The sequence below is a fragment of the Capra hircus genome, chromosome 15 (assembly GCF_001704415.2).
Source record: "Capra hircus breed San Clemente chromosome 15, ASM170441v1, whole genome shotgun sequence".
Taxonomy (NCBI): Eukaryota; Metazoa; Chordata; class Mammalia; order Artiodactyla; family Bovidae; genus Capra; species Capra hircus.
The window spans coordinates 65,078,997-65,087,647 of record NC_030822.1 but is presented as its reverse complement, the minus strand read 5'-3'; positions in this window follow the sequence as shown (position 1 = coordinate 65,087,647).

The window sequence follows — 8,651 nt, the reverse complement described above, 5'->3', positions numbered from 1 at the left end:
TATTCAAGCTCAAATTCCAGTCTCACACAGAAACCTGTTTCAACTACCAGATTTTGACAGAAGTAAGTTTCAGATGGGTAAGTAAATGTATTTCCTTTCTCTTTCAACACAGAACACAGATGATATTTGAGAGCAAAGCAAATAATACTTGTTCCCCATAATGAAGAAAACTTCATCCTCATCATGACAGAGGCATATTTAGCCCTTGTTCTTATAAAGACATTGAAGTCTTCATCCACTTTCCAGTCCCAACTTCCTGAAAACTATGTACCTTCAGGCTCTGACTACCTTTGTAACTTTCCTCTCTATCCATAGTGGTTGTCTCAGTTGTCTTTGAATGTGTTTATATATGTGTGTATATATATATGTATATATACATACACATATATGACAATATATATGACACACATATATATATGACACATATATATGACAATATTTTATCCTTCATTCTTAATCATTTAGAACAGAAGCTGGAGATTTCTGCATGTCCTCATTCTGTCCTACTGACCCTGAAATCTTGCTTCTATTTTTGAAATAAATTATTACTAAACAACAAAAACTAAAATCCTATGAGCTTAACAATCAAGACACTTGATGTATGGGGTAAGTAAATCATTATTATGGATGACTGTGATAATAACTGTCATCATAGTGACTTCCAATGTTTTCAAAGTATGTGGCTTCTTTAAAGCACTTGACATGCACAGTTCCTGGAAGAATAAATATAGTTTGTATTATTATCTCCATTTTTCAAATGAGGAAAACTAAATAAATCACAGAACTAGTTAAATGATTAACCCAGGATGGAGTCTTACCTTTTACATATGAAAGCAATATTTAAGGTCAATATTTAAGGACATGTCCCATGTCAAGTGGTCATTTAACTAGATAAATGATTCTCAAACTTTTAGACAAAATGTTTTCATACCTTTAAGTGGACTCATTTAAATTTTTGTGAAAATTAAATCCATTTTTTCAGAGTTGAGGGATTATACTCAAACTAACTATGCATGTAAAGGAAAAGATTTCTTTTCTTTCCTCCCCTTGCCCAGTAACCACATCTCTGGCAGCATCAACTAAGAAATTCAAGCACCTATATATCTCAGTGACAAATGGTCACTTAGGGCTTCCCAACTGAATCTCCAGATCTAGAGCTGAGCAGATTTTTTATTGCATATTCACCTTCAATACAAGAACTATGTTATCCTGAACTGACTTTTATGTCTTAATGTTCTTTAGGAAGTAATAAAGTAATTCTGTATTTTCTAGCCAGAACTGAATCAGTATGCTTCCAAACAATTGAATGTAAAACACTGGTAGTCAGCTGTTGAATTCTATGTCCCCTTATTTACTTCCAGTATTTCCTGCAAAAGTAGAGGAAAATGTTGATGACTATTTCAAATTCTCTCAGGAGCTAGTTCCAAGGGTTAGTGGGCTAGTTCCAAGGGCTAGTGGTTCTAGCCATGTTGTTGGTGGCAATGTTCTTAGAACACCTCCCCTCAAATAGGAGATAGTCAATGTTTGCTTCATCTGGGGTGGGTTTTCTGCAGGAAGAGAGGCACGGATGATCAGAGTTACACAACTGAGAATTAACTATACTGCTAGCCCCTGGAGAAGGAAATGGAAACCCACTTCAGTATTCTTGCCTGGCAGGCTTACAGTCCATGAGGTCAAAAGAGTTGGACATGACAGCGACTAAAGAGAGAAAAGAAATGAATTCATATTATATTAAATATGATAACATCAACAAATATTTGAAAAATTGTAATAAATGTTTTGCATTCAGTCCATAGTCTATGCTTCATATGACGAATTCACAAACCTTAGTGGTAACTCCAAAGCACCCAGGCTTTGATCCTATCTACATCATTCATGGAACATCCTCATTCTCTTAAATCTTCATCATCAATATTAAATACGTAATGAAACTCTACCTGAACTTCTCAAAGAATTAGAAGAGTCCTGATACGATAGTGATGAAGTATAAGATGGATTATTCAATGGAAATATAGACATATAAATATTTTCTACTAACCTTCTTATGATTCCTAAAAGATAATAAAGACAAAATGAAATTAAGATTTAAAGAAGAAAAACATTAGACAAGAAGGGAGATAAGACAAAAGATATTCAATTTATTGTCACCCTTTTAAGGCTGATAAGTTTTCAATTCTGCTAATTATTAAAAGATGTTGGAGAATTTTTTCTCTTCAGTGAAGCCTGTCCCTGAACTCATCACAGAAAGGAAGATCTTGCTGATACAGGCCAGTATTTCCTTTTGTGAATGTAACATGATTATATGGTCTGGGTGTTATACTTTTTAAACTACATACAATAAGTCTTCACAGGTTACAACAAACTATAATTACTAGCTAGAACTATTTCTACACAAAATTTTAAACAAATGAGTAGCTCTATTCTCTATTTAAGAATAAAACTAAGATGAAATGTTTGTGTTACTCATTTCAACTAGCATTATTTTATTTAAATAATGCTAAATTTTCTGATTATAAGAGTAATATATGCATGTTGTGGTCTTCCCTGTTGAATCAGCAATAAAGAATCTGCCTGCAATCTGGGAGACCCGGGTTCTATCCCTGGGTTGGGAAGGTTCCCCTGGACAAAGGAATGGCTACCCACTCCAGTACTGCCTGGAGAATTCTATGGATAGAGGAGCCTGGCGGGCTACAGTCCATGGGGTCACAAAAAGTCAGACACAATTGAGTGATACAAACACACACACATACATGCATATTGTAGGAAAAGAGAGAAATGTTAGGAGGAAAAAATTAAGTACAAAATAGCAGCATTAGCCACAATCAATATTTTGTGACAGACAGACAATATTTTCCATAGGGTTCAGTAGCAGGTTTGACTCCATGGTGTAAATTCTGAACCCTTATACTATCTAATTGCTAATTTCCTGGCTTCAGTGGAAGTTCAAGATACAGTAATAGAAATAGCATATCTTCACCTCAACTTAAAAGTTTTCTGGGCTTCTGGGTTAAGACAGAAAGATACAACATATGCATATAATTTTGCTGTCTCTCAAAATCCTTCTAAAATGAGAGTAGAGAACTTTTTTACAGCATAAATCCATAAGAATGATAAGAATCAAAGAAAGCAGCGAGTAAGTTTTGGAACCTGTGACGCAAAAGGACTGCTGTAACCAATTTAGCAAAACTAAGAAAGCTGAATCCTAAACTAGTAGTAGGGAAAGCCAAGAGTCCATCTGATTTATACTGTACAGATTGGCAGCAGTGGGGATAGCTAAGATAAGATAATAGTTCAGTCTTTCAAGAAATTGCTAGGTCCCAAAGATCCCTCCCTTCCCTTAGCCTTGACACAGCTAACAGCTATTCTTTCCCAACCTAAGCAAAGATTACAGTTTTATTACTTGAAGAGACTCTCTGGACTGGGAAACCAATGGCACAATTAACGACTGAAGAAGCCTACTGAAAGCGTGGATTTAAATAAACATACATCTGAACGGTGAACCCATATCCCACCCCAGGCACCTTCCCCTACTCAAGTTCCATTAAGAGCGGAATATAAGCCTTCACATGTAGCTCTGGGCCAAGGTTGGAAAAGCCTTCTCTGAGGAATCTGAGAAGCCCAAGGGGAAAAGATACTGACATTGGAATTCCCCCAGTGAAAAGTCCCTAACAGCTCATCTTACACAGAAGTGCACAATCAACAAACTTCACCCCTGTATTCAGAGAGTCTTAGCAGTTTTTAGTCCTACATACTTAAAGATTATCAGAAAACGTGGAAGTTAAAGTTCAATACAAACAGAAGAAATGCAATCTTAAGTAAACAGAAATTGTACAGGGAGAAGAAAACATTCAAAGAAGAAGTAATTAGATTGACTTCCAACTTTTCATCAGCAATATTGGAAGATAGAAGGCTTCCAATTACTTCAAAATTCTGAAGAAAAACTGTGTCCAACTCAGAATTCTATCCTCAGGCAAGTGAAAAAGTAAAACAAACATGTTTTCAGGGGATTCCCTGGTATCCAGCGGTTAGGACTCCACTCTTTCACTGCTGAGAGCCCTGTATAAAATTTGCTGCAAATGGAAATACCAGTTTTGTTATGAAACAACCCCTTTAACGGTTGTTACCTTTTACTCTGTGTAACTCCGTATTTCTTTTCACTAATTGCCTCCATAAAAGCTCTGCATAATGGTGTGTATTGATCTATGAGACTTCTTCTAGCCTTTATTTCGTGTGCATTTTTTTCTTACCTTGTTATTCTCTCTGGCAGATACTTGTATTAATATTTGACCCATGCAAGGGGTGTTCAGCTGAAGATAGTCCTCAGTCAGATTGTGGCCTGAGACAGATGGTGAGGCCCAGTCTATGCCTTGGAGAACTCAGATTACATTTCCAGGGCGTTCTCATATGACAGCTGTGTGCCTTTGATCAAAACACTGAGAAATTCAAGCCCTCACGTCCTCCTCAGCACAAAAACAGCCAAGACCTTGTTCTCTTGGATCAAGGAAATGCAATTTCCCCATAAATTTTCATATGTGGTAAATACCTACACTTGCAGGGGTGCTGTAGAGATGCAGAATGACACGGGTAAGACGGAAAGAAGACCTCTGAAAGGAAGGGAAGGGACTTGAGGAGGGTGTTTCCCAATGTGCCTGCTATAGCATCCATACCTGTAACAGTGCTTGGCACATGCTTTGGGATTATTAAATACTAGTTGAATAAATATGCTGATACTGTGCCTGGCATGTCCGTTGCTTTCCCAGATTGACACATTTCTGTTCATCCTTAAGATCCAGTTTACCAATCTCTTATACAACTTTCTTAGACCCACTCAAACTCTTTCTTCTATACACATTTGCATTTTGAACAGATTTCTGATGCTTGTTCTTTTATAATACAGAATTGCAATTATTTGATTGCCTGTCTATCCTCCCTGGTCTTCCCATGTGGCACTAGTAGTAAAGAACTCGCCTACAATGGAGAGGATGTAAGAGATCTGGGAAGATCCCCGGAGGAGGGCATGGCAACCCACTCCAGTATTTTTGCCTGGAGAATCCCACGGACATAGCTACAGTCCATAGGGTCACAGTCAGACACGACTGAGCGACTGAACTGAACTGAACTGAAGCGACTTAAGTACTCATGCTATCCTCCCTACGAGACTTTTAATTCCTTGAGAGCTTAAAGCTTTGAGTTATTTATCTCTGTATTCATGCTGCCTACCATGGTGTCTGAATATTTTTCTTTATTCAACAGAATTGAAGTATGTTCCAGGCATCAGTACAGCCTTTTGGGATAAACCAGTGAACAAGACATGAAATTTACATGCCCCCCAGTCTTAGATTCTATTAAAGGTTTGAAGACAATTCAAATCACAGTGATAAATGCAATGATGACGGGCATGAGTGCATTGTTGGAGAACACGGGAAGGGCATCATGATCAAAATTTGAGAGATCTGGAAAAGCTTACAAAAGAAGGCTTCCCAGAAAAGCAAAGAATAGCTGAAGAATAGATTGAAGTTAGCTAGGAAGGGTGGAAATGAGTGCTTCAAGAAGTATAGCAAGTTTGGGAAATGGAGGGACAAAAGAACAGAAAAAGAAAGGAAGAAACAGATGAAAGAGAAGAAGAGAGGAATGGAAGAAGTGATGAGGGGAGAAAGGAAGGGATGCTATATTGTCTTATTTGCCTTATACTACTTTCTCTTCCAATGGTGGCCCCCTGGTGGGGATCCAAGGGTGATCCCCACCCTTCTCATTTGGGGGATCTGACTTATCCCCAGTCACAGAATCACAAGCAATTTCAGAGTAAAAAGGGCTTATCCCTTTTTACCAAGTTTTATCCCTCTTATTCTACAGTTATGAAAACTGAGAACTTCTTTGTTGTTCAGTTGCTCAGTCATGTCCAACTTTTGATCTGCGACCCCATGATCTGCAGAATGCCAGGCTTCTGTGTTCTTCACTGTCTCCCAGAGTTTGCTCAAACTCTTGCCTGTTGAGTTGATGATGCCATCCAACCATCTCATCCTCTATTGTCCCCTACTCCTCCTATCCTCAATCTTTCCTAGCCTCAAGGTCTTTTCAAATGAGTCGGCTCTTCACATCAGGTGGCCAAAGTACTGGAGCTTCAACTTCAGCATCAGTCCTTCCAGTAAATACTCAGTTATTTCCTTTAGGATTGACTGGTTTGATCTCCTCACTGTCCAAGGGACTTTGAAGAGTCCTCTCCAACACCATAGTTCAAAAGCATCAATTCTTCAGTGCTCCGCCTTCTTTATGGTCCAACTCTCACATCCGTACATAACTACTGGAAAAACCATAGCTTTAACTAGACAGACTTTTGTTGGCAAAGTGATGTCTCTGCTTTTTTTTAACATGTTGTCTAGGTTGGTCATAGCTTTTCTTCCAAAAAGCAAGCGTCTTTTAATCATTTCATGGCTGTTGTCACCCCCCACAGTGATTTTAGTGCCCAAGAAAATAAAGTCTGTCACTTTTTCCATTGTTTCCCCATCTATTTGCTATGAAGTGATGGGACCAGATGCCATGATCTTAGTTTTCGAATGCTGACTTTTAAACTAGTTTTTTCACTCTCCTCTTTAACCTTCCTCAAGAGGCTCTTTAGTTCTTTGCTTTCTTCAAAGAAAGGTTATTATCTGAGGTTATTGATATTTAAATTATAATAGCAACATTCTGCTTTTATCTCACCCTTATCCAGTTTGAGTCCAATAGCACTGTGAAGGAACATCATTTTTTTTTTTTTACATATGAGGAAACTGAGGCTCAAGTGGAATTAGTGGTATAGCTAGAAGCCAAGCCTAGTGTCATATCCATTGCTCATTCCATCACACCTCAATTCCTCTTCAAAAGTCACACTGCCAGGAACAGGGCCAGCAGTAGTCTTGACTCCTTATCCATAACTCCTTCCAGAAGGCAAGAGTGTCCTGACACCTGATATGGACTGATCACTGCTAATTATCACAGTGTGTCCCAATTACAAGAACATTTGTGCTGAATGACTCATTCCCCAATAGTCACAGGAATATTGGAATAATGAGGGTTTACTTCTATACTCACAGAGGTATGTATAAGGAGGTTCACTCAAAATTTTTAAAAAGCAAATTTCTGAATATTATGTACTATGCTTACATTTTGATAAGTTAAAATAATTGCATAATATTTGATACATATGTATAAGCCAAGTGTGAAAGTATGGATGGAATGAATACCAAGTTCATAATACTGGTTTCCACTAGGAAAGAACAGGAATAAGATAAGAGAAGGTAACATAGCATCTTCAATTTCACTGTGCTTTTTCTTAAAAATTTTTTAAAATCTGAATCCAAAATTTAAAGATATTTTATAATTCTTTGTTCATTTCTGCAACAGATTTATTTTTCAAAGCATTATAATAAGCCTGAAATTTCACATGTAAGCTTCAAATACTTTTTCCTCTCCAGACAACACTTCCAGTTTTCTCATATGTTAAAGGAAGAAAAGATACATTAGATTATTTCTAAGAGCCCTTTCAGCCTTGACACTCAAGCCTCCTTCAAGATCTCAAAGGCTTTAAAGAGATTATAAATAAGTAACCTTTTGTTTAAGTAAATTCTGGAAAAGCACTGTCAGCTATTTCAAGGGAAGTAAGTCCTGAAGCTTTTTTTAAACTATGAATGCTTTTCTTCTTTTCATAGTAGCTTTATCCCTGGAGGCATTCCCCAGAGGCATTAGTGTCTTATCTATTTATATTCTGGGAACCCTGTCTAAATTAAGCTTCCACACAAGGTTTATGTGGTGATGGGGTCTGGCCATTCTGCTTCTCTCTCTAGATCTCAAGCCTTGTCATGAAACTTTTTTATCACTAATTCTTGTATCAAAAACTAGGCTTAGCAGTTTGGTGACCAGAAGTTGACCACAAAAGGAGAACTTGTGATCTGACACAGGTTTAATGATGGGACAGAATATTTGCAATCAGGATGGTCGCAAATCTTCAGTTTTGTGGGAGACTGAATGACTCCATTAGATTCCAGTTGGGTTGAATGGGAAGACTGGCAGAACCAAGGGTTTTATACATAATCAAGCTGCTCTTCAAGTGCACACAAACACTTCCAACGTAATACTAGGGAGAAGTTTCAACCAAAAAAGAGCTAAGAAGACATCAGCAAAAAGACTGATAATGAGTATTTAATATATTTCATTGTAGAACTAAGAATTGAACAAGGGTTAATAAACATGTAGAAAAATAGTATGTGGACAAAATTTGCAGTAGTCAAAACATGGAAACAACTCATGTCCATCAATGGATGAATGGACACAGAAGAGAAGATATGGTACATACTGATATATACAATGGAATACTACTCAGTCATAAAAGGGAAGAAATGTGGCCATTTGCAACAATATTGATGGACTGTAATGGCAATATATTAAATGAAAGACAGAGAAAGAAAAATATTATCTCACTTACATGTGGAATCTGACTAAAACAAATAAACTCGTAATACAGAAGGACAGAGTGGTGGTTACCAGAGGTAGGGGATGAAAGGTGGGCAAAATTGGGTGAAGCAGGTCAGAATTTACAAACTTCCAGTTATAAAAATAAATAAGTCTTGGGGCTATAATGTACATCATGATGACTCTATAATGTGTGTGGGTGTGTG